At 47.6% G+C, this 24970-nt stretch overlaps 1 long non-coding RNA gene across 1 annotated transcript in view; it reads left to right on the plus strand.

The window, feature by feature from the left end:
• Positions 1–6037: 6037 nt before the first annotated feature.
• The window catches only part of LOC308069151, a 132767-nt gene continuing 113834 nt past the window's right edge, over positions 6038–24970 (plus strand). Inside the window, exon 1 of the long non-coding RNA XR_013930298.1 lies at positions 6038–14860. This is a non-coding gene — a long non-coding RNA (uncharacterized lncRNA). The remainder of the gene's footprint in view (positions 14861–24970) is intronic.

The raw sequence follows: 24970 nt of genomic DNA on the forward strand, positions 1-24970 counted from the left end.
GCCCTCTAAAGCTACTGTAGAATGATGTGGCTCTTGGTCCACCTGAAAATTCCTGTTTTGTGGCTATTTTCTATTCCCATGGTTATCCATGCTGCAGTAGGATGACTTCAGATGTCTTACACAGGAATGAAAGTTCTTTCAAAAAAGTGAATCACTGCAACAGAGATCTGAGCATGTTCCTTGTGTAAGGAATACTCAAACAAAGAACTCTGTTGTGGAAAGCCCATCCTTTTCAGATCTGTGGACAGGAAAAGGTAAAGGCTGAACTTGTAACAGGTTGTAGTTACTAGGAAAAATGTCACCAGTGTTGGTGGCAAAGCGCAACACAGAAAGCTGCTTTGTTGTGGATATATTATCATGGTTCTTCTGAAGTGAACAGAGGATCTGGAGACCCTGGGTTTAGTCCTGCCTGTTGTGTGAGCTAAACTGAACTGTGCCGCCCCTCTGCATCCCATTTCCTCACTCTTTCTCTGTCTTGTCTGTTCATGGTGTGACAGATGCAGCATGTGGGGCCCCAAGCTCCAGCTGGGCTCCAAATACTGTTGCAGTAGGTTTGTTATGATACCAGTGGTGTGCAGACTGGAGCTATTCCATTTTGTTTCTGACATGTGGTGGACAAATCAGGCTAGGAGGTGGTTGAATATCTCCACATGTAAGCTGTGTACCAGTGATTTTTATAGGGTGGTCAAACACTGGAACAGGTTTCCCAGCGAGGTCGTGGAGTTTCCATCTGACTGGACACAGCCCTGAGCATCCTCAGCCGGGGCAGGTGGACTAGACAGTCTCCAGAGGTCCCTTCCCACCTCATCCAGTCTGTGATTTTGTGTTGTAAGTCACAGTGGTGCAGAGAGATCCTGGAGGGTCGTCCTTCTGGTACAGGCACTGCGGGGCATGGCCCTGAAGCTGTCTCCCAGTGACCTCCTGGAAGTCTTTGATGTGGGGAGCTTGGCAGTGCTGCAGAGCTGTAGGTATCTCTAGGACCTGTAGCGTGGTCCAGGAAGGATGCTGTGCTTCAGAGAGGTCTTTGGGCTGGCTGCTCACAGCCATGGCTCTTCTCCCACCTGGGCTGCAGGTGCTGCGCTGCTGGAGGGGCAGCACAGCCGCTCATCTCATGTTTCTTTTTTGGTTAGTAACTGTATGTATGGGTAATAGTGGCAGCTGCTCTTTGGGAGACTTGGGTTACTCCCTTTAACTAAATAAACTAAAATAAAGCAGTTAACTAACAGCCGAGAACACACCAGAGCAGGGAGGAGCCGTGCTGTTCCCGTGGGGGTGGTGGCTGCCAGCGCCGCGTAGCTCCTGCACCACTGTTTCAGAGCAGTAGTGTGTTTATTTTCTTTCCTAGTGTGTGCTGGTATTTCACTTTTTTTCCTGACAGAGATAAATGATTTCTTTAGATCTGAATAATAAGTAAGTAAAACAAATGTGCACGTCGAGTTGGCAATTCTGACTTGAGTTCAGGCACGTTGAAAACTCAGTCTGGAAAGTTTGTGTCAATTTTGACTCATGAGGGTTGGACTGGCATTTTGTTGCCTAGCCTGTGGTTCCTGTTGTTTTGTTCTTTGAGCTTCTAGTTCCTTCTAGACAGATTTAGCACAAATAGGATTGAGAGCCAGCCCAGCCAGTGGCTAACGTGCCATGCACTGAAGATGCGGTTGGAAACCAGAAATGGACAGAAAGTCTAGCCTGGAGGTCTGAGATGTGAAGCTTCTTTAGGGAAAAGAGAAGCCTTTCTCTGCAAGATCTCATCAACTAGGGCTGGGAGCTGAGGCTTGAAGAAAAATGTGGGCTTGTATGGGCTCACCATATGATTATGAGACTTGGCAGTATTTTCGTCATCTGAGGGTGTATCCGGAATATACCTGGTTTCCATCTCCTTTCATTGCAAGTTGTTGAAGCAGGTGCTGTATGTCATTACTGATCAGCACAGAATGTGGGGGAGTGGGGACTTTGGCCTTCCTTGGAGCCCTGAGGCACTGAGATCATACTTCGTAATGAATAACAGCATATGGGCACAGGGTGATCGCGGACGGGGCCTGATTGCGCGCTCTTGCCTGTATCATGTCTGTGGGGTTTTTATACAAAGTCAGTGAACTGCACTGATTTGTATTAGTGGAGTGTCTGGTGCATTTGACTCCAGGAACATCTCTCCTGATTTACCCCACTGCAAAAGGCGTCGTTGACTAAGCAGGGGCAAATGTACATATTTGATGTAGACCTCTGCTTTCCCTCAGAGTGATTTTGGAGTAGTTTGCCAATTTATTTTTGTCTGTGAAGCCTCTAATTCTTCTGTGAAGAGCAAAGCAAATGTTATTTCACAAGGAGAATACAATGTCTCTCTTGATAGAGGCAGCCTGTATAAATTGGTAGTAATAATACCAATAATAATTATTATTATTCAGTAATCTCCTATTCGGGATTCTGACTGTGCAGGCAGTTTCTTTGTTTTGACAGCCTTGTGGCCAGTAAGAAAGCGTTAAAAATGATGCAAGCATTTAGCATTTGTGAACTTAACTCTATAAACTTGATGGAGTGAAGAGAATCTTTTTGTTCTGTGCTGAGCTGAGAAATATTCTGGCACTCTGGACACCTGCCATCTTCCCCCTACTGCCTCTTTTATGTCCTGCTGTGAATCTGTAGTATCTTCTGCAGTGGCAGCAGCTGGCAGGACTCCGGTGCCTTCACCCCCCTGACAGCTTTCTGTATTTGTGCAGCACCTTGCACTATGCGGCCTGAGTTCCTGTGCAGAGCTCCTTAGGGCTCCAACAGTGAATGTGATAAATAATGACAATAAAATAGTCAACGTGACCCTGTAAATAATTGACAGCTAGAGCAGAGCAAGTGTTTCCTCTTTGGAAAATAGTCACCCTCGTGTCTGTATTATTCTTTCATCTCTTTATTGTCTTTCCCGTGCTAGCATCGGACAGCAGCCAAACAAATCCATGGGGTAAATATGCCGAAGTGGATCTGCAATGTGAGTGGAGGTGCTGGGGTGTCGGTAGAGCCACACTGATTTATGCCATTGCAGTGCAGCCCCCTTGTCCCTAGGACACCCTCCTGTAATGCTAATCTGGGTGTACAATTCCTGTAATCACTCAGTAGGCATATTTCTGAGAATGAGATCTGAGCCAAGAGCAGAAATCTAATTCAGGATCTCGGACGATCTTTCTTTCTTCTAACTGGTGGCCTTGGGCTCAGAGTGACTGACTCACACAAGGAAATGAGTGTGACCTGTATGTTGTTACTGCTATGTGTGCACGTAAGGGCAATTGAGTTGGTTGATATCTGATGAAATCACTGATGACTTTTTGGTGACCTCTGATGGAAAGGTCACGTTTGAGACCAGGAGATTTTTTTTCTGCACAGTAGTCTGTCATAAACAACAGCACCTCATTTCCACAGGCTGGCTCCACAGGAAACAGCAGTGGTCCAGCATTGCCAGACCTGCCTGTATGAAGGCTGGGGTTGGACCCCCCAGTTGCCTTAAATCAGTGTAGCTCCCTGGGAATCACGGGAGCTTTACTTACCTCCACCAGCTGGTTCTTGAATGCAAGGCTTGAGCACTGAATGCTGTGGGGTGGCCAGGTTTCTCTCCCGCCCCCAGAATGGGTGTGCTGCTTATGCTAACTTTTGAGCAACGAAACATTCTTAGCAGTAGAGAATATGCAATTGGGAATCAAACCTTCATTTTAAAAGCTTGAAAATGTTGGTCAGAGAGCAACATGCATGTGATCTCTTGTAGATCACTGGAGCTTACATGCGTCTGATTTGTCTGCAATTTACAGCAGCTAGCAAGTGCGGAGAGAATTTGGTTACATGCTGTCTAGTTCAGTCCCAAATACAACTGCTGATGTTTAGGAAAAATTAGGGAGTAGTTGGAGAGAGGAATTAGGGGAAGACTGAAACCTGTCCCTTGTGGCTGCCCGAAAGGGGGACTGTGTGACAACTTGAAGGCAGTGGGTGAGGGTTAGAAATGTTAACCTCTGAACTGTGCGGCTGACAAGGAGCCAGAGAACCGCACGGACAAGAATATATAACCTGCAGCCTGTGGCCCATAACAGTGCTATCATTCTTCACTGGTGAGCAGTCCTGCACCCTGTCTTTGCTTGTTGTGTATATATGTGTATGTGTGTATATATACACATTTTTTGGTGGTGTTTTTTTTTGTTTTTTTTTTGTTTAGAAACTGCCCTAGCAGTATTGTTTCCCGCTGATCTCAGTGGAGCCTAATCCCAGTTCTTCCTCTGCTCTGCTGTCAGCCGGGACCCCGTTCTCCATACTGCTGTGTGTAATATGTGATTGTCAAGCCGGGGCTGTCTGGCACATCTCAGAACTAGGCTGCTCTCTGGTCCTTGATGAGGCTACTCTCTGCATGCACTAGGATTAGGGAGGAGGTGAGGAAGAGTGCTGACATGCTGATGATGACGAGGGATGAGCCTACAGTTGAAGGAAAGGATTAGGTTCAGTTGGTTTCACAGCTGCCTGTAGTCATTGGTGTCAGCAGAGGGTCTGCTTGATTCCATTATGCGTTTTGGGCTGCATCATCATATGTTACAGGCCAACTGAAGTAGCATATGTGACTTTCCACCAGCTAAGAACTGGCCCTCACCTCATGCTGCTGCTTTGCAAGGCACCGCTGCCACCGTAGGTGCTTCTGCTTGTCTGCGCCTCCCTTGGTGCCTAGCACAGATTGGCAGGGCTGGATGTGGCTCCCCTTTCTACCTGGTCACTGTGTAGGATGAACAATCACAAACCTCCAGTAGTGAAATGTGTCTTGAAGAGTCAGTGAATGGCTCTGAGAGGCCCCTTTCACATCCTGCACTAACAAATGAAGCTCCCTGTGTCATCAAAGTAAGATTGATAACTCCTCTGACATTTCATATTCAATATTCTGAATATTGAGAGGTGTGGGTTTCCCTTGAGACACCAACCTTTCTGTTTCTCTCTCCCTTCATCTTCAGAGAGCCTGCTGGAAGACTGGGAGGAGGGGGGAGGGAGAGGGGAAGAAAAAGAAAAGAAAGACTTGGGGTAGGGAAAAGGAAAAAAAATGACACGGAGGAGCTTTTTCCTTTTTTGACTTCATCAGCAGTGAGTCTCTCATTTCAGAGCCTGGTAAATGGAATTGTGTTGCTCAGCCACAATGAATGATCCTGTTTCCCTACCCCCACCCCAGCAGGGTCATTGAAATAGGCTTCAAAACTAAAATAAAAATGTTCCTGGTTTTATGGACACTGGAACCTGTGTTCTGTTTCAGTTGAGAACTTCTGAGAGGCCACAGTTGGGAGGAGAGGGGGGAGAGAAAAATCAAAGGAGCTCAAACCAGTGTGAAGCAGACTTTTTAAATATTTTTTTTTTTTTTATTTGCCATGAGGAGGTATTTGTCTATACTGATAGCCAGGGATTGCTTAAAGAATGACAACCTGGGGAAAAAAATAGTTTCTAATCGCATTTCTCCCCTCCCTACTCGTCGCTACCTGATGTTGTGAAACATGGAAGCAGTGGCACCTGGAGCAGTTGTGGATACCCAGAAGTGTAGTTCTGGACACATCATGGCCAGGTGGAGGCTGTCCCAGCTAAGTTCACTCTGGAGGGGTTAGCCCACATCAGTGTTCTGCTCCAGCTGTTTAGATCAGGGGTCCTCAAACTACAGCCCGTGGGCCGGATACGGCCCCCCAGGGTCCTCAATCTGGCCCCTGGTATTTACAGAACCCCCCTGCCACCCCCACCCCACCGCCGGGGGTTGTGGGGGGAAACCAAGCAGCCGCAGAGGACATCCTGCCACTTAATCCGTGCGCCGGCCCCCTGTTTAAAAAGTTTGAGGACCCCTGGTTTAGATGCTGAATTGCACCCTAGTTGCAGCTTGTTGATACTGTTTTCTGTCCTATCATACCTGGAAAGGAAGCACCCTGCATTTCCAGCTGTAGCATGCTAATGTCTCAGCTGATGTCACCCTGTATGACCTATGTGTCATCAAAGCCACCTCAGCACATGGATGAAAGAGCCTTGTGCAGCCCTGCTCTGTCTCATCTGCTGTCTCAGTCAGTCGGATGAGGTGGCCTGAATTCCAGCTAGTCAAGCTGGAGCAGGTGGACAGGTGATTTTGAAGGTTTTAAATTTCCCAGAGGCAATGTGCTGTGTAGCAATGATACTTGGCCTGCCCGTGTCTGGCCGCAGTACTGTCTGGGTCCGTGTTGTGCCCATGGAATCACAGCGTATCGGTAAAGGGACCCTGTAGCACTGGAGTCTATGGGGAGCTTGTCTCCAAGATGCTGCCTGTTCTTTGCTGTCCCCTCAAGGTCCCACACAGGTGTGTGTGCTGTCAGTCCAGAGGGCAAGCCTGTGAGCCTCAGTGACACCTTGGGGCAAGAGGTGCTCTGTCATCAGCTCAGTGAGAGAAATAGTGAGAGTTTCCAGTGCCACAGCTTAAAACCTGCGTGGCGCCGAATGTCCCCTATACTGCTCAGAGTTGTTTCACAGGTGGAGCACAACTGGCTTGCTTTGCAGTAGGTTGGGGTAGCGTATTCGCCTTAGCACAAAAGAAATATGTTGTCCAGGGAAGGGGGTGGATTGCAGCCTCCTGTGCAGGAAAACCTCTCTCTGCAGGCTATGGCCTGGGGCAGGCATTCTTTGCTTGCTCACAGTAATTCACCATCTCTCAGGGGACCCATTGAGCTTATTTAACAAAGGTCAGCTAAATTTTCTAGTATCCTGCTGTGAAAGCAGGATTAGCAGAAATCTTATTTATCCTTGGTGTCCAGCTACTTGACTGTTCACTTCAAACTGCCATGCTGGCATTAAGTCCAAAATTGGTGTGGTTGTGGTGGACAGAGTCTTAATGCACCCACTGCATCATGACTTGCAAGAGGCTGCAGCTGTACAGAGAGGGCTTGATTTGCTTCCTCACATTCCCTGTCCTGAGTTTCCATGGCTGAGAGTCCCTAGGTTTTGAGTTGCTCATGTTTTTTGTCAGTCTGTATGATTGTAGGCAATTTGGGCCAATTCTGAGCTTAAAGAGGACTTCTTTTCAGAGGCAGTAGAAACAGTTGTGGCTCACCGGGTGTGGTTTCAGCCTCAGGGATGTTCCATGAATTGAGTTTTGTCTGTTGTATTTTCATTGCTGCTCTTCATGGCCTGGTGGCCCCATCTCAGCTGGGGGTCTGTGGTGCCCGGTGCTGTGCAAGGCGTGATAGGAGGCCACAGCTGCTCTGAAGACTGTGCAGTCTGAATGGACACAGCTGCCAGGTTTGCAAGGATGGTGTTCTCCTTTCCTCAAGTGCAGGTCTGTTACAGGCTCTTCATGCTCAGTCCTGCGAGACGGCGAATTTACCTCTCCCTTTCTCTTTCTTCAACTGTGCTGTTGAATCTGTGTATCCCGCTTCGGGGATCTCCCCAGTCACACCAATGAATAGCATGTGTGTTTTGCTTGTAGTGTACAAGATCCACCCCTCATCCCTCCTGCCCCAGATTTTGCTGTGTGAACAGCCTGTTAGCAGTTGCTGGAGCACTCAGCCCATCTGCAGCCTTATTGGCAGCAGGAGCATCTCCATGCACCACCTGGCTCATCAGTGGGGTAGTGGTAGCTGTGCTATGGCTTGCTGGGGATAAGTAGCCACCAAAAGCCTGAGGAGATTTTGCAGCTTCCCCAGGACATGGTCAGGGAGCTTGCAGCAGGTGTGAACTCCCGATCTTCTGAGGGCAGCAGCGTCTCAAGCGCAAGGTCACCCTTCCCTTCATAGCAATGGGTGCAACTGCTGGCTACAGATGGCTAAACCGTGGGGCAGACACAGAGTAGAGGGGGCTGAGTGGGTCAAGGCAAAGCAAAGGGAGTTGGTGGTGAAGGCCGAGAGGAAAGCCTCCCAGCCCTTTGCAGCTGAAGCTGGAGCAGCTCCATCCTTCCCAGACTTCTACCTGCAGCTCCTGAGTGAGCGTAGCTGGAACTGTCAGTTCTGCTGATATGAATTAAAAGCAACATGGCAAATGGTGTTTTCTAGCTGCTGTAATTATCTCTTGAGAAGGAAACAAGCCGCTGCCTTTGGCACAGCTCTGATCAGCTGTCTCAGGCAGGAAGGGCAGTTGCCACTTCACCTGTTGGGTTTCCTTTTGTTGCTGTGCGATGATACTCAAGGCTGACTCATGGCGGGGCGCCGTGCAAGCTTGCTCCTGGCACAGTAAAGAGCTGAATGGGGAGGCAAGCTCCTGCCTTCAGGGAGAGTCTGAGCGCTGATCACTTCCAAGGTTAGACTTCAGCCTTCTCTTCAACCCTGGGAACAGTTCCTGCTGTAAACAGGCACTGATGATATTTCTACCATGGAGGAAGGAGTAAAGCTTTTCTCTTGAATTTCCATCTTTGTCAAGCATTATAAATAAATAAATCTGTATGTCTTGGTTTCATGGTCCCTAGTCTCATCTAGGCCATGAAATGCTCTGTAGGCTCTGAGCCAGATGTGTGTTGTCTTTTGAAGGAGAAGGCTTTGTGTGGAGAGTACCCTTGTGCCATGTCCTGCTGGTATCTCATATGTGGTGCCTGGGCTAAATATAAAAACCTGACTTGCTGTGATCCAGTAGCCAAGTATGTTCTGTGCATTTCTGCTGTTGTCAACCCTTCTATTTCTTCTCCAGTGCTCTTCCATCTTCCCTCTGTACAGCTGACTTGTGTAATGTAAGGTGTTATTTTCAAGCGTGGACCCTTCCAAGGGTGTGTGTCATCTGAAGGTGCAGGCTGTATGACGATATGATAGTCTGGTTTTACTGTGATCAAAGTTAGGCCCTGTGTAATTGCTACTGCTGTTTCTTGGCCGTTGGCTCATCAGAGCCATGGTTTCTCCCTCCTATCACCTCACATACCTCCCTCAAAATATCACCTGTTCTGAAAAACATTTCCCTCTGTGGGAGAGGGAGGTGAAGAAAATGCAGCTCTGAAGATGCAACACAGAATCTGCTATCTGTAAGTCTCACTGATCTAATTTTTGGCTAGGGTGGACATAGACTGAAGTATGGGTTGTCTGAAAAGGTAGGCATTATACTGCATACTACATCTCCCTAGGCACTTGGTCAGGATGACTTTTGTGTAGGGAAGGACATCAGAACTCAGGGATGGGAAGGAACTGCCTGGGTTTCAGAGTCCAGTCTCCTACAGTGATGGTGTCAGCCTGTGAATCAGGTGTATAGCTCAGAAGGGGTTGTAGAACTCTTAGTCCATACGCCCTGACTGTTCACAGACCCCTCTCCCATCCTCTGTAAAGCCTGCTGTGCATCAGGCTTGAAGCTACAGTGATGAGAGCAAGAAAGATCAAAGATTGGGCCGGGCACCTGGTGGGTAAAAGCACCCAGGCCACACCTCACTGCAGAATAAAGTGAAAGCTTCCTTCCCCCAAGCGAAGCTGACCTGAAAAAATACAAATAGCATGTGCATATAAGTCATCACCAGCCTCCGCTGACCTTCCTACCTGTTCCAAGCCTCCCTGTCAGTGTGGGCAACCCCAGGCCTGGACAGGGGACTGACATGCTGCAAGAGCAGTAGGGGCTTCAAAGTAAGAGATGGTCATCGGTGCTGCTGCGTGCAGGCAGTCTCTCCTCTGTGATGAATTGGATTGTTTCATGGCTTGAGTTGGGACACCTCCTGCAGCCCATGGGCTGTCTTCATCTGTCCAGCAGCAGACAAAGGAAAGGAGATGCTTGCATGGCACCAGGAAAGGGAGGAAGCCAAAGGAAAAATGAAAAGGAGAATAGGAGGCAGGAGGTATTATGCTCTTTCTTTTTTTTCTTTTTTTCCCCCTTTCCCTTTTTTTATTCCTGTGCTCTGCCTGTTCCTGTCAAAGCCGCTGGAAATTGTTACCGACAGATCGAGTGTCTTCTAGTTTCTGTGTCAGGGAGTTTTGCCGATTCTATGAACCATGCAAAAGAGGGGTCAGGCAAGAGAAGGAGAGAGCAAGAGAATGACCAATTCAGCAGAGCTCTGGCTTTATCACTGATCTGGTCAGGTTCACTGGGTTTTAACTCCATGAGCCAGTCAGGCTTAGAAACTCACACCTTTGTTATCACCTTTCAAGAGGAGGGAGTGGGGCGGTGTGAATTCTCTGGGGTCATCAGGAGAGGCAGGCCAGGGATCATCTCCTGTGGCAGAGGCTGCCTTGCCCTCACCCTCCACAGCATGCCAGACACTTGGATGCTCTCTGTCAAGGTTGGTCACTATTTATTACTGCACAGATCAGACTGGGGACAAAGACATGTTGGAGGAGGTTTTGGGTCCTGCTTGGCCCCTACCATCGTGGCTTAGGGCAGGGAGGACCGCGCAGAGATCAGAACTTGCCAGCACCGAGTACCATTGCTGTGTGGCCAGAACAGAGCTCTGAGATCGTGGGACTACCTTAGCTTTGGCCACGTGTTTCTGGGTGGGAACAGAGGCTGTGTCTGTACAGGTCTAAAAGCACAGGCCACCTCCTGGCTGTCCCTGTGAATGCCTTTGCAAGTGGCCTGCATGCAGCTTGTCTCAGTCTGCTTGGCCATGAGCTCTGTGTGCTTTTGGACACCTAAGGCCCCTGTGCTCAAGAGGACGTGATGCAGGGTGTGCGCAGCCAAGGAGGGGCCCAGGGGCCTTCTGCCTGACAGCACAACCCTATCTGAGGAACTTGATGCTCACTGTTGCTCTGCCTGCCTGTGAAGGTTGCACTGGACCTGATAGTGTCAGTTGTGCTGAAGATGGCAACTGGAAGGTGAACTACAGTCACTGGGAGGATCAGGCTAAACGGGCATCCCAGCCTGGTGTAAGAGACTGGGAAAATATCTCTGGAGACTTTGCTGAACCCTTTTCTGTGACCAAAAATCGGGAGCAGGAAGTCTTACAGCAGTGAGACACTTGGGCAATTTCTTCTCCTCCTCCTCCAAGAAGCTGGCACCTAGTGGCTGTGAGAAGCAGAGTGTCTTGTGGGGAACGTGTTACTGCAACAGATTGTCACTTTGCTGGAGGCTTAGGCCTGACTGAGCCTGAGTGGAGGCTTGGGGGGATCTTTACTTGGTTGGAATGAAGTCTTTGCAGGTCCAGAGTGGTTCATTAAAGCTGTGTATCTTGCTTCTGCTCACCGCTGAAGCTTTGATCTGACATGTTACTGGCAACATCACTGCTGAATGTGTGGGATATCTCTGCTTTCTGAAGTAGGTTCCTGGTTCATCATTCGTGGCTGTCTGCAGAGGGGAGGTATAGAAGCTGAAGTAGCATTGCTCTGTGGAAGGGAGGAGCTGTAAGCCACTGGGACTTTCTGATCCTATTGCTTGGTTGACAGTGACCACTAGGCTGTTTGTGTGCCTCCGCTTCCTGCTCCAGAAGGGGTCTGCTGTGACCCTTCCGCTCCAGAGAGGCTACAAGAGCTGTTCTGCAGTCAGCAGGGCTACCAGCTCAGGAGGATGTCCACAAGAGGCCCCCAAAGTGCATGCCGAAGACCTGAGGTCCCCCCCAGCACTGCAGTGCTTTGCATAACTACTTAGCTGTCGGAGCAGGAAGGCAGAACACTCAGCCAGTGCCAGCTCTGGGGACAGCGAGCGAGATCAGGGAACGATGTGCACATTTTGGTCGTGGCTTTGGCAAGGACAGTGCTGAATGTGAAGATTCCAGAGGACGTGTACAAATAGCAGTGGGGCTGGTGCTCCTCTGCAGGCCAATGGGAATCGGCTTTCCTGCTGATTGCTGGCCTGTTCTGTTCCATCACCCTGCAGAGAGAGCAAGATGCTGGCTGGGTAGGTCAGTAAAAAAAAAAAAAAAAGTGTTGCTTCAGCAAAAGGTTCCTGGAGTTTGGAAAGTGGAGGGAGATTGAGGGGTGTGTCAGCTGACCTTCCTTCCACCACCAGCAGAAGGCACAGAGGGATGTTGGGCAGCTTTCTGTGTGTGTGCTGGAGCTGTATGGGGGCTGTTGCTGCTTCTGTGGTGGTTGGGAGGCCTGGGCACATGGTAGGTTTGGTACAAACACAGGACACAAAGCTTTCTGTTATCCAAAGAACTAACAGTCTAAGGTGAGACAGGGTTGCTGACACAGGTGTCATCGAATGAGTAGGAGAAACAAGAGTTTATGCCTCCTGGGCTCTAAATAGTTCACTGCTAGAGCTGAGCAACTGGAGATCACCTCCTGCAAAGGACATCTCTAGGGTCTCTCAGCTCCCTCCCTCAGGGCAGCTTATCTGTGAAGGATATGGGGATCAAGGTAGTGGTGGTCGAGCTCCTAAAAGGTTCACATGGATCTGATCTGCAGCACAGAAGGGATGAGTGATAATCTGATAGCTGGAGTTTCTGCTTTTCCCAGGTAACTTTGCTTTATGGCTTCTGACATGGTGGCAAGATGGCAGGAATATGCTGGGTGCTGGGAAGTAGGGACTGTTGGAAATACTATTGGTGGGGCAGGTTATAGCCCCAGCTCAGCTGGGGTTTTGTGGTTGTAGGTGCTGAACAACAGCAGCCTGGATTCTGCACTGTAGAGCTCTTGGGCAGAAGAGTGGGGAAAAAAAGAGATATCGGAATGGATGTGATTGGCTCCAGCTCAGCAATAGGGTCTGGAAATGGTCCCAGACCTCCTGACTCTGAAGCTTGTTGTCTTTCTTCAGGTTCACCTTCCTTGGCAACATGCTACTCAGCTGTGGCTGGGTGAAAGTATCCTGGACCAGGATCCCCACCGGAGAACTGTAGCTCTGTGCTCTTAGGCTGTGTCATCTGAACAGAAGTTAACTGCATTATGTGTGAGTAGGGTGGCCTGAAGTCTCATAAGGAAGCAAAATAGTGATGAGCTGTCTGCCCAGTAAGAACCCTTTTTTTCCCCTCCAGTCCTGTTTCTTTTGCCTTCACATTCACCCCAGAAGAGGATGGACTAATGTTTCTCACTAAAGGAAAGTTCTGTGGGGCTTTTGGAAGAAGTCTTTGTCTTGTCCATGGCATTGCATGGGCTGGCCATTGACAACAGGAGAAAAGAGGTGGGTTCAGTACTTGGAAAGAGCAAGTGTTTGAGGCAGGTTGTTAAATCCTCTGAGGGCGTGAGACGCGCTTAAGAGCAATTTCAGGTGGTTTGCTCCCCTTCCTGCATGGATGTCACCCTTGTTGTGGACTGTTTTCTGATGGCTTCTGTGGTGTGCTGCTGGTTCCCAGTTGTGCTGTGGGGTTTCAGAGGTGGCCAATGTCCTGACTACTGAGTATGTAGAAACTGAGTAGACAGCTGTTGATTTTGATTAGTTGTGGGCAGCACCAAGGGTAGTTCGATGAGTAAAGAGCCCTTTAATTTTGCTTCTCGTTTCAGGACAATTTGAGTTGTGTTTTCCAGCTCTTCATTCATGGTGAGAGAAGCACAAAGTGAAAGCTGAGATTATCCATTTACTCACTTGTCTCCAGTGTTCTTCCTGTTGACTATTGTCTGTGAGATCTGGTAACTGCAGGGAAAAAGAGACCATGCCAGCAAACATCCCAAACCAGACAAGCCTTAAGACAGTTGAGATTCTGTGCAAAGCACATAGATGCCAGTTCAGTTTCATTGTGATCAGCTTTATAGATTGTGTGCTTTCTTCTCCTGTGGTGATGTGCTAACCATTTTCACAGTGTTTCCAAAAATTTCAGCTGGACTTCAGAAATGCAGGCTTTGAGTTTCAGAAGGTACTGGTGAGCAATACAGGGAGGAAGGAGACAAGGAGCCTTTGGCAGGAGTCACCCAAGTGTGGGTACTGACAGTGGCTCTCAAGGGTGGTGTCTTCTGAGTGAGGGATCATGAGCAACAGCAACACTGTCTGTGTGCAAGGTGCATCTGGATGGCCTGGAGCATCCCCTGGCAGAGCCAGCCCTAGTAAGTCTGGAAGGAGTGTGTACACAGCAGTTGTGGAGAGGGAGAGACCTATGGTGCGGTACTTACAAGCTAGGGGAACCTTTATTATATGGGCATTAGAATTAGAAAAGGGGGTGTTTGTACTGGAAGTGTGTGTGTGAGAGGGGTGAGTCAGGGAGGGGAAAGAGCTGGCGGTGATGGGAAGGAAGGGAGGGTGCCCTGACCTCTCCTCATAGCCCTGACTGTGTCCCCATCTGAAGGTCTGGCATATCCACTCTCACTACTTAATGATAGTGACATTACCCATCCGCCCAGCATCGCGGGGCTTTTGTCTTCATTCAGGCAGAAATGAAGTTCTCCTGGGCGCACTTATCAATCACTGCAAAGCTCCAGCTGTTCCGGAGCCTTTGGATCGACTTCAACAGCCGTGCTTACAAATTGTCTCTGAATAGCACCGAGCTGAGACCCCCTTTTTTGTCATTGTCTTCCGACAAATGTTTTTTTTCGGCAGCCTTTCGCAGACGTTGCCGGCTGCCTTCTGCCGCGGTGATTGAAAACAGGCCTGTTTTGCATTCTCCTGCCGGAGTCCTGGGTTCAGGGAGCTGTCCCCGAGTGCCACTCCAGCGAGTGCCGTGCCAAAGACAATTACATGCATAGTTTTGCTGATTGCATTAAAATCATTAGAATGAAAGATTCTGAAATCGTACATTAAGGGGGGAAATTAGAAAAAGCTTCAGAGACAGACAGCAGCGTCCCCAAAGTGAGGGCAATACAATTAGCTCAAATTGTGTTACATACACACAGACTAGGAGTAGCTCCTGTAACAAATGACCTTATTATTGCTGTTCCCCATCTCCCTACATTCCTTTTTCTCTCCTTCACTCCCTTCTCACTCCCTCTTCCTTTTTCTCTCCTCTGCAACTTCTTTATCTGGGACAACCATTCTTATTCTTCCTTTCATCTTGCTTTTCTCCCCATCTTTTGTCTTGAGGAGTGCCTGGGAAAGGTTGGTCATGGGATCCCTGGAGTGCAGTACTCGTCTTTGAGCCGCTTTGCAGGCCATTTAAGTGGAAGTGAGTAAGTGCAACCCCAAAGTCAATTTTCAGCTGAGCAAGAAACTTTGCTCTTCTGGGGAACAAGGAAGTGCATGGCTCCAAAAGCTTTGCACATGCACCAGCCATCAAGAAGATCAAAGCATTCGGCTGTCTAGCTGTACTCCATCTCCAGTGCCAGGAAAGAGACTAGTAACTATGTCTGAGGTGGGTGATGTTCCTGTATACCTGAGGCACCAGCATTGTAGGAGGTGCAGAAAGGCTAATTCTTGAGGAGAGAATGAAGCTTCTCCAGTGTGAATTCTGGATTGCTGGGGAAAAAAAAAATAAAATATTGCATTATGCCAGGGCTTATGGCCCAGCTCCTTTGTCATCCTGTAACCATGCTAACAGGGTGCACCAGCCACCTGTGAGCACCTTACAGTTCACAAATATAATATTTAAAGATAGCTGAAGGGGAGAACTGGATCTCAGGGGCTTGGTTGAATGGTGATTAGTCTCTAAGGAAAAGGGGAAGGAAGAGGATTATTGAAAATAGTGCAAAAAGAGGGAACTGAGAGGAAGAGGATTTTCTGGGGAACAGCAAAACTCAGGTTGTAGCTTAGGGAAAACTCCGGGGTCTTGCAGTCAGGGAGACACCTGATAAAAGCTCGAGGAACCAGAGACTGCCTTGTGGAAGAAGAATGTGAACTTTATGCTGGAGACTGGACATACCACAAAAGGGTGTTTGTCATCCCATCTAGACTATGCCAAGAAGCAAATGAAAGATTGTGTCCTTTGTGTGAAGATGGACTCCAAACCATGGCATGTGAACTGAGTGAGGTCAGCCAGGGAACCTCTGTCAGTCAGGGACTGAAATGCATCTTCCTCAACTGGTAGTCAAAACCAGTTATGTGTCACTCTGCACTGTGACAGTGTACAGCTTCTCTGCTGAGACTTGGGGTAGTTGTGGTATGGGCTGGGGTAGTTTTTTTGTTGCCAGTGTAACAGCTTGCAGCAACCTGCTAGCTATGCCTGTGTATCAGCCTGCCCTGCTTTGCTCCTAGTGCTTCTGGTCACACATGATCTCTGTGTCCTGCTATAACATTATTCACTGCAGACTTTGTGTCTGCATCCACTTGCTGCTTCTGAAGAGCCTGGACGTGTTATGCAGGCTCTGTTGAAATGCACGTTGAGGCACTGAGCATGATGGCATACACGTGGCAGTGAAGCAGCACCACTGGTCCAAGCTCTGCCTCAGGGTCTTTGCTTTGCTGTTTTCACTGCTCAGTGGCAGCCTGGGCTGTACTCAGCTGGCCTGGATTCCACCCATGTTTCTGTGCCAGGCTCCTATCAACTGTCTCTGGGTCTTCATCTGTACAGTGTCCTGGGTATTTATTGTTAGTGGGGTGGGTTTTCCTGCCCTCCCTGTGTATGCCTGACTTTAGGCTCCAGCTCTGCTCTCTGAGATGTACGGTGTTGCCTTTCTGCTCTGCTTACATTCTTGCTCCTGACAGGAGCTGCTAGGGTTGACTTAGGGGAAAACTATAACGAAGGAGCAAGCAACTCTAATACTTCCTTTATATACTTTGCTGCTTGCAGTAGGCTATGTCTCAGGGATACCTGAACCCAAGGTGGTATCTTTGTGTTAGTAATGTATTAACAGTAATATTTCAAAGCACTGTATGTTGACAAGGCACTGTAAAAGCTTTGCATAAGATGTACTTGCTTTTCTTAAGAGAGTGCATTCTCAGCAGTGGCAAAGAGGGAAATAGGATGTTTACTCATGTAAAGGATTATGGGGTGGAGGAAGCAGAGCAGGCTGGTGAGATAATGGGGCAAGGACCACAGTAAGTATGAAAAAACAGTAAGAAGGGGAAAATGAAGGTAAGAGTGGGGAAAGAGGCAAGGGAGCAGAGGATATGGTGATAGGATGAGAGGAAACAGCCTCAAGTTGCACCAGGGAAGGTTTAGATTGGATATTAGGAAAAATTTCTTCACTGAAAGGATTGTCAATCATTGGAACAGGCTGCCCAGGGAAGTGGTTGAGTCACCATCCCTGAAGGTATTTAAAAGACATGTAGATGTGGCACTTAGGGACATGGTTTAGTGGGTCTTGGCAGTGCTGGGTTAATGGTTGGACACGATGATCTTAAAGGTCTTTTCCAACTGAAACAGTTCTGTATATCAGCAGAGTAAAGTTGGTGGAAGATTGGAGTTGCCTTCCTAATGTGAATCTAAAGTGTGGATGGACTATGTAAGAGAAGTAGAGGAGTCCAGGAGGTGAGATTGTGGGGGTGTGAAAAAGGGAATGGATTTGGTATTTCAGGGCAGCACAGACTGGAGACAGATGTGACGGAGGTGAAGGAACCAGGCTGGAAAGGAAATCAAGCTAAGATGACCTGTTACAGAGGGAGGAAGTGCTGGGTTTAGTGCCTTTAAGGAGGAGAGGGGTATATATTTTAGGTCAGGGGAACTGGGTGTTGGAAAGGCGAGCAGAGATACAGGTTTGAGCAGTAGGAGGAGAGTATAGTGATGGAATAGGGGCAGATGATGGTGAGGAGGGGAAAAGTCTGACTTGCTCAGAAGTCCAAAATGGATCAGGAGATGCTAAGCAGAAGGACAGGGTGAGCTGTGGACCCCAAAGATGACCTTAAAAACATCTGCAGAGAAGTGGGATGCTAGGAAAGTGCAAATCTTCAAGGATATATCAGCAGCCAAGACTCCTCTCAGTAGCAGGCCTGACCCAAGACAGCTGTCCTTTATGGGGATTTCTGCTGCTTTTGTTTCCACTTAACTCACAGGAGGAACAACCAAGAACCAGTGGGATTTATATCAGTAATCATTACTTCTGTTGAAGCACCTTCCTCCTTCCCTTCTTTTGTGACCAGTTCTCTGCTTTATTACTTGCAGCTGTTGGTCTGTAAAGGGCATTGTGAAATTTTGGCGTTGCAAGTGCCAACAGACCCTTTGTGTGTTGGAGGTAAAGACTAACCTTGGCTTTTCCAGAGACTGGTAGGAGTAGGGAACATTGTTTCACACCAGCCTCTCCTTGCAGGTTGGAGAGTGATGTGCAAACAGTCTACTTGTAGGCGCTATGCCTAAATATGGGTAGCTTGTGGGTTTCCGCCTCTGAGGTGAAGCAGCAGAAAGATCAGATTATACCGATGTAAGACTCTGATATTTGAGACTGGGATATTAACTTCCAGGTGGCATTAACATCCAGCAAATGATGCATAGCAGAACTTAGCGGTGCCGTCAGAAGGTGCTCTTTGAATCTTCTCCACTGTCTGGCCTATGTCTTCTCTGTACCCTTATCACAATGTGGTCTCCAAATTCAGAGGTCCTATCTTGCTCTCACCCAGTGCAGACAGTTGTCATAGACTTTTCTGAGACAATGCACAACTTTCTGTAAGACACATTCTTTGCATCAGTGTGAGAAGGTCTGAGAAGATCAGTCTGCCAGGGCAGAGTTAGCATGTGTGAACATCTGTCTACTCTGCCGGAGATCCTGCTGCTGCTTTTGATATGGCTTGTGAAGGTGGCCAGTTTCTGGTTTGCTTGGAAGTGAGTGGCAAGTACGGAAGGGCACAGGCTAGAGTGCGCTGGGGCCAACAAGGGCCTGACGTGATCAGCTTCAACAGGCGTTGGATCAGGCCTTTAATGAGCATTCACATGTGGGCTGGTGCGAGCGGGCTGAGGAGGGATGTGGTCTATGGCAGGATCTCTGCAGAGAAAGGATGGTGCTTTACTGGGGGTGGAAAATGGAATTGTCACCGTGGAATGAATGAATTGTACAGTTTCTCTTTTGTAACCCAGGGAATAATTAAGATAGATGGGTAGATGAATTAGCTGTCCTGCAAGGTCAAAAGTGGATTGCCTTATTACTCTATTATTTCACTGTTGTGGAACTATCACCACTAACGCCTTTTTCATGATATTTTGTACATTGCACCAAAAAAAAAAAAGAAAAGAAAAAAAGGGGGGAGATACAAATTGATCGTTTGCTGGTGAAATCAGTCTTCGTCATCGCCAGCAGTGCTTGGATTAATGGGATTGAAGGCTGCTGGAGGTTCAGCCAGAGAGACGGGTGGAAAAACAAGAGAAATTGGTTTGCACCCCTGGGAATGGAATTGATGTGACTTGCACGGAGCTGCTGCAGCAGTGGTGGCTGCTATGCTGTGATGCTGTTTTGTGGGTTTTTTTTGGTTGTGTGTGTGTGTGTGGTTTTTTTTTTTTTTTTAAATGGGAGATGGGAGAACAAAATAAATCCCTAGCTGCAACACTGGGTCATTACAAACATGGATGGTAATCTTCTAGGGTGTTTGGGAGGTCCAGAAGAGTACATCTGCTATAAGCCTTTAGGGAACAATAGAGCGCAGTCTTTGTGAAACACAGCTGTTTTCTGGTGGTCTTCTGCTATTCCTGTGGGACTTTAAAGATGAGGTTTGGGACAAGCACCAGAAGCTGGACATTGCTCCTGTTACTGGCAAATACTCTCCAATATACATAGCTAGCCATGGAGATCTTCCAAATGGGTAGAGACTATCATGTGGATGTAACGGAAGCAGAGAAGAGGAGACCAATGATAGACGTGGCTGTAGAATGAGAGAATCAGGGGCATATCAATTTAGTTATTGTGTCTTTGACCTGACAGTCACGGAAAGAAATATGGGGAAGAGGAAAACCCGTAGTTAGTCTTGCCATCTGCACTGCCAAGAGGCGGCTCAGAAGTGCTTGCTTGCTTCTGCGTTTCTTGCTTGGATTCTGGTAAATAAGGGTTTGGAGAGGATTGGACCTCTGAAGGGAAGACACTCCTTTTGCTCACAAGAAGTCCCGCTTATGCTTGCCATTGTGGTTAGAGCTGATCATACCTTCCCCAAGCACCATGAGCAGCTGCAGAGGGAATCAGTGTCTATGAGCAATCAGCATCAAGGGTCTTCCCTGCCTACATGCATTCTCTTCTGTGTTCACCCGGCGTTAGCAGGTGATGGCGCAGGGTGGATGCGGCACAAAACACTAAAGTGCTGAAGTTAATGCTATGCTTGACTAATCTCAGCAGCAGGATGCATAGTGTTTATCTGGGCAGCTTAGAAGCAGAGCTATTAAGAATGGCTTTCCAAATGTGGGGCTGGATCAGAGGAAGATGAAGTCAATACAAGAATTCTTTGTGTGAGCTGGAGATCTGGCAGATTGCTTGCCCAGTCAGAAATATTTGCCTTTTATCCTGCTCCCTTTTGGTCAGCACTGGTGCCAATGATGAGGAAAATCAGCTGTGAGACTGAAAGTGTGAAACCCAGATTACTTCTGAAACCTTTAGCATTGGTTGCAGACTCAAGATATCGCACTGCACAGCCGTGTCCTGTCCATGGGGAGTCAAACCGAGACTGGAGGTGGCTTTCTAACTCATGACTGACTCTGGGAGCATTTCCCGTAAATGACACTGTCCACAGCACAGGGCAAATTTCCTCTGCTTCGTCTCCCCTCCTTTCCTGGGTTACACTATTGGTTATGAGAGATGATGGTGTAAAGTTGGCTGTGAACTCTAGGCCATTTATAAAAGTCTTCTGCACTTGGAGAGCCCTCCCCTATTGATGGTTAAATTAACTTTTTCCAGTCTTATAAATCCAGCATAGCATAAAAATGAAATGAAGCCTACTAAGGGATAATATAGCTGTGAGCTGTCTGTGTTCATCTCAGACACGTTAATTCTGAAGTGTAAAGAAGGCAATTTTTATCTCAGAAAACTAGTTGGGTGATCTTTGGGCAGGGCTTTGGTGGAAAGTCTGACCTCCCCATCCAAGATGTCTGTGGGACAGCACGAGCTCTCACACTTCTTTGTGCAACACCATTAGGCAGAACATCAGTGAAAAGGGGGCAAAAATTCAACAAAGGAAGCATTTAAAAGAAACCTCAGAAAGTGGGGTGTGCATCCCAAAAAATTCTCTCACCATCTTCTACTTTGCTTTCTTCTTTGCATGGTGCACAGATAAAAAAGACTGGAGGGGAACTGGGGAATTCCTTTTCCAGCACTGTGAACGGTACAGAAGCAAGACCTTGATGCAAAACATTACGGTGTTTGCATCAGGCAACTGGCTCTGAAGATAGTCAGGGTGAGCTGAGCCTATTTACAAGCAGGAAGAACAGCTGGCGCACAGGGCCACTGACGTTTTCTGCTCTCAGATCTGCACTGTGGATCTTGCCTCCTGCTTTCCTGATGAGAGGTCCTTGCATGTCTGAGGGGGCAGGTCCTTCTCTGAGCTGTGCCCCTCAAGGCCTGAGGGAAGCATGCTTTCTGAACTGTGAGTTGCTGTGCTGGGTAAGGAGATACTTTAACCCTTGTGAGCTTAAGTAAACCTCTTACTGTTGCCAAAATCTGATTTGTGTATTGGATTTTTCCAGAGCACCTATTACTCTTGGTTTTGGCCCCAAATACCTCTTCTTTCCCTGCAGGGAACAAGGTCAAGGCAAAGTGCTAAAGGACTTCTGAGCTGCAGCTTATAGTTGTGGTTTATAGCTAACTGAGCAGTGAACCCAGCGAGGAGGGTCTGCTGCACAGTATGAGGCTGGACCCTGACCTGGGGAGCTGGGGTTTTGGATCAAAAATAAGATGTAAATGTGGTGGACGGTTACCTGACCGTAGGCTGTGTTACGTACTGTGGTCCATGGTGGTACGGACTGGCATCTGCCAGGAGTGGGCAAGTAGCAGGAAAGCCTCTGCTCCAGCTCTGCGGCTCCGTGGGACTGTGGCGTGACCAGGGCGAGCTATTAGCCTGAGCTGCTGCTTGCTGGCGAAGTGATGGGGTGTCTCCTGGAGGAGCACACTTTGCTGCAGCTGTTTGCAGGGTGGGTTGGCCGCTCCTGGAGAGTTCTGCACTATCAGTGTACCTGTCTCTGTTCTGGGTGATGAAAGAAGGCAGCTGGTTTGTTTCCCAGATGAGGATACGGCATGTGTTGGCCTCGCACGGGTCTCTGTGTGCCTCTCTGTTGCAATTATGAATGCCAGAGGAAGGGTTTTGAGTCAGCTAGGGGAGTGCTTCACACACATTTTCATGTGTAGCAGAATAAAGGAGTAATTCGCGTTGCTGGCTTTGTAGCTCTGATGTATGATGCCTTCTTTTGCCCATTACCATGGCTCTGTGGCTGTCATCATCCCAGGTGAATTGTGTTTTGGCTGAAAACTACTTTTTTGACCAAAAACAGAGATGCAGGAAAACTGTAAATGTTTTCTTCTAATATTTAGAAGCAAAATAAGCTTTCATTTTTTCCTGTTACATTGGTTATTTTGAGTTTTATTTTAAGTGCAACTTCAAAGAATTACGGAAAGAAAACCTAATACCAGATTACAAGGACTAGCTTGGAGTAAACCCATACATTTTGGTTGTTCTGAAACACTTTTTTTTCCATTTTGCCAAGGCAAAACTTAGACCAGTCCTTCTCTCTTTTTCCCTGTTTCTGGCATATTAGTTTTTGAGGTGTGGTTTTTTAAAGTGTGTAGTTTTACAGCTGAAATTTAAGAGGTGAGATAGCAGGTAGCATCGAGAAGCATAGCTGATGAATCTGATGAAGTGCTTCTTTACCTTTCTGTCCTCACAGCTGATGCAGCTAAGTTCAGTGTTGGGAATCCATAGCTTTTAAAACCATACCTATAAGGAATAAAATTTTTCTTTTGACACTGAGGCTTTCATTGTTTCAGCTGAATGTAATCAGGTATGCTTTACCCTCTGGTGAAAATCAGTGCGTTTACAACACGGTTGATTTTTCTTCTGTAAAACAAGCCCTAAGTTTTCATCCTGTCATGTGCCCTTCCTCCTACCGCATTTGCACACCTGACTGCATGTCTGAATTTGACCCGTTGGTGATGGTAGCTGTTGTTATGGTCTTGCTAAATCAATGGGTGTTAATTAAGTTAGAGCAGCATGAGTGGAATAAAGCGAACAGAAAAGGTACTGAAAATACAGTTCTGAGCTCACAGCTGCACCTTTGAAAGCTGAAGTAGGCACTTTATCTGCTAGGTTACAGTCTCTGGTTATCATCTATGGGAAATTAAAGGTATTATTTTTACCACCGGAGGGCTCCCGTATTTTTCCATTAATGCAACAGAAACATATTGAAAATGACTAATACTCGGGTGATAAAAACCATGAAGTTCAGACAAAGTATGTTCCCTACTTCACAGCAAGATCTGTATACATAGGACCTTTGTGAGAAATGAGAGTAACGGCTGTATTGCTGGCCTGACCGAAGGGCAGGGCAGCCCACGTGATGAACAGACCTTAGCTGGTGGTGACAGCAACCAGGCGTACTAAAAATGTGGAGTTTTGTCCCTGGATGGAAAGCTCCAGGTCCTTAGCTGGGGGTGGCAGCTGTTCAGCGGGGCTTCGTGAGGGTGACATGAAGACACCAACTTACATGAGGTGGGGATGTGGCCTGAAGGGGCAGCTGGTCCTGCACAGAAGCACAGTTTAACCTGTGCTCAGTCCCATTTGCAGTGAAGCCTAGGGGCTGGGGCTGGGTGGACGTGTGTGCATTTCACCCTTTGAGAAGAGGTGGTGGGTGTAACGGCTCTCCGTTTACAACATTCCTCTTTATCCCACTGGCAGCTTGCTACAGACATTGCTCATGCTCTGGTGGGAGAGCTGGGGTGGGCTGCATGAATTTTCTGAAGCAAGTAGTTTGCTGACTTGGTTACACAGTCCTGGGAAATAGCCACATAGATCTGTGTATTTTGTACCCGCTATATACAATAAATAGATTAGATCAATGTAACAGCAACGTGCAGGCCAGGGGCAGCATCAGTGAATACTGATGGATCCCATCTAATTCCACCGGCAAACATTTTGGCCCTGTGAGAGCAGGAGAAGCAGATTTTGCAAATTTAATGGGAGAAGGAGCTAATTTGTTAACGTATTAGAAAGGTGTGAGAGAGTTCATCTGTGATAGACCACATGTGTGCCACTCTGGAAGTGGAGTGTCAGAGATCAAGTGCATAGTTCCAGCTGGGATCTGCGGAGCAGCATACAAAGCATACCAGACCACGTAAAGGCATTACCGGCATGGCAGGAACGGCTTCACCGGGATGAGGTGGGGCGCGGAGGTGCCCAGGCTTGCTCCCCCACCTATGGCTCTGCCCACGCAGGTGGGAGCGGTGGTGCCGCAGGAAGGCAGCGCCGGGACATGCTGGATGCCAGCGTTGGAGATCAGCTCCAGGCAAAGCGGGCAGGCTTCTGCCAAGGAGAGTGCTGCTGCCCCTTGAGCACCGAGCCCCCGTGACCAATAACCCTGTGCCCCTCCACGTGTCTGGGGACCCCAGAATTCTTGCTGCTGCCTTCCAGAAGACAGAAGCACAGATGTGCTTAGATTGATTCTGTAATCTGGGCTCAGAAATGCCAAAACAGGTAAAATCATTTGCTTAAAACGTTGGGTTTTTTTGGTTTATATTTTCTTTCAGGAGAAAAATTAGATATGGAATGACCTGAAAAACACTTGCATTTGGTTGCATTTTCTCAGGAAAAAAGTTTCTGAAGTCTAAATATTGTACTTTCTCTTCTTTTTTTTTTTTTTTTTTTTTTAAATGTCTGTATTCCTTAATGGAAAGCAATTCCTTAATTAACATTAAAAAACCCCCAACCATAAAACCTCAAGAAGAAAAAATACTTAATTTCTAATAAGGAGAAATGTTTCTACTTATGCAAATATATACATAACTATTACAGCCTTTTGGTTAGGTCATTTTGAACATATTTTAGGACACTAAGGAAGGGAAATCACAGAAAATTACCCTTCTACTGCTTCTCAATATTTTTTTTTGCAGCTAGTATTGATGCAAATGCTACTGATATGCTTGTATCATTTCCTGGTGGTCTTAATTCTGTCTTGCTGTGGGTCTAATATATGGCTTTGAACATATCAATCAGCTTCACTGTAATTTAGTTTCTTTAATTTGAATATGATTATCAGAAAAATTAAGCCTGGGATTAGCACCATGAGATCATCCAACCCATCTCCCTACTCTAGGGCAAGACCCATTCTACCTTGGATGTGTATTCTAATTTTCTGTTCTTAAAAGCCTTCAGCGATGGAGGTGTCAGAGCTCCCTACAGCAGCCTGCCCCACTGCTTCACGTGACTCCAGCACTAGTTCACAGTGCCC

The sequence above is a fragment of the Falco punctatus genome (assembly GCF_963210335.1).
Source record: "Falco punctatus genome assembly, chromosome: 9".
NCBI classification, from domain to species: Eukaryota; Metazoa; Chordata; class Aves; order Falconiformes; family Falconidae; genus Falco; species Falco punctatus.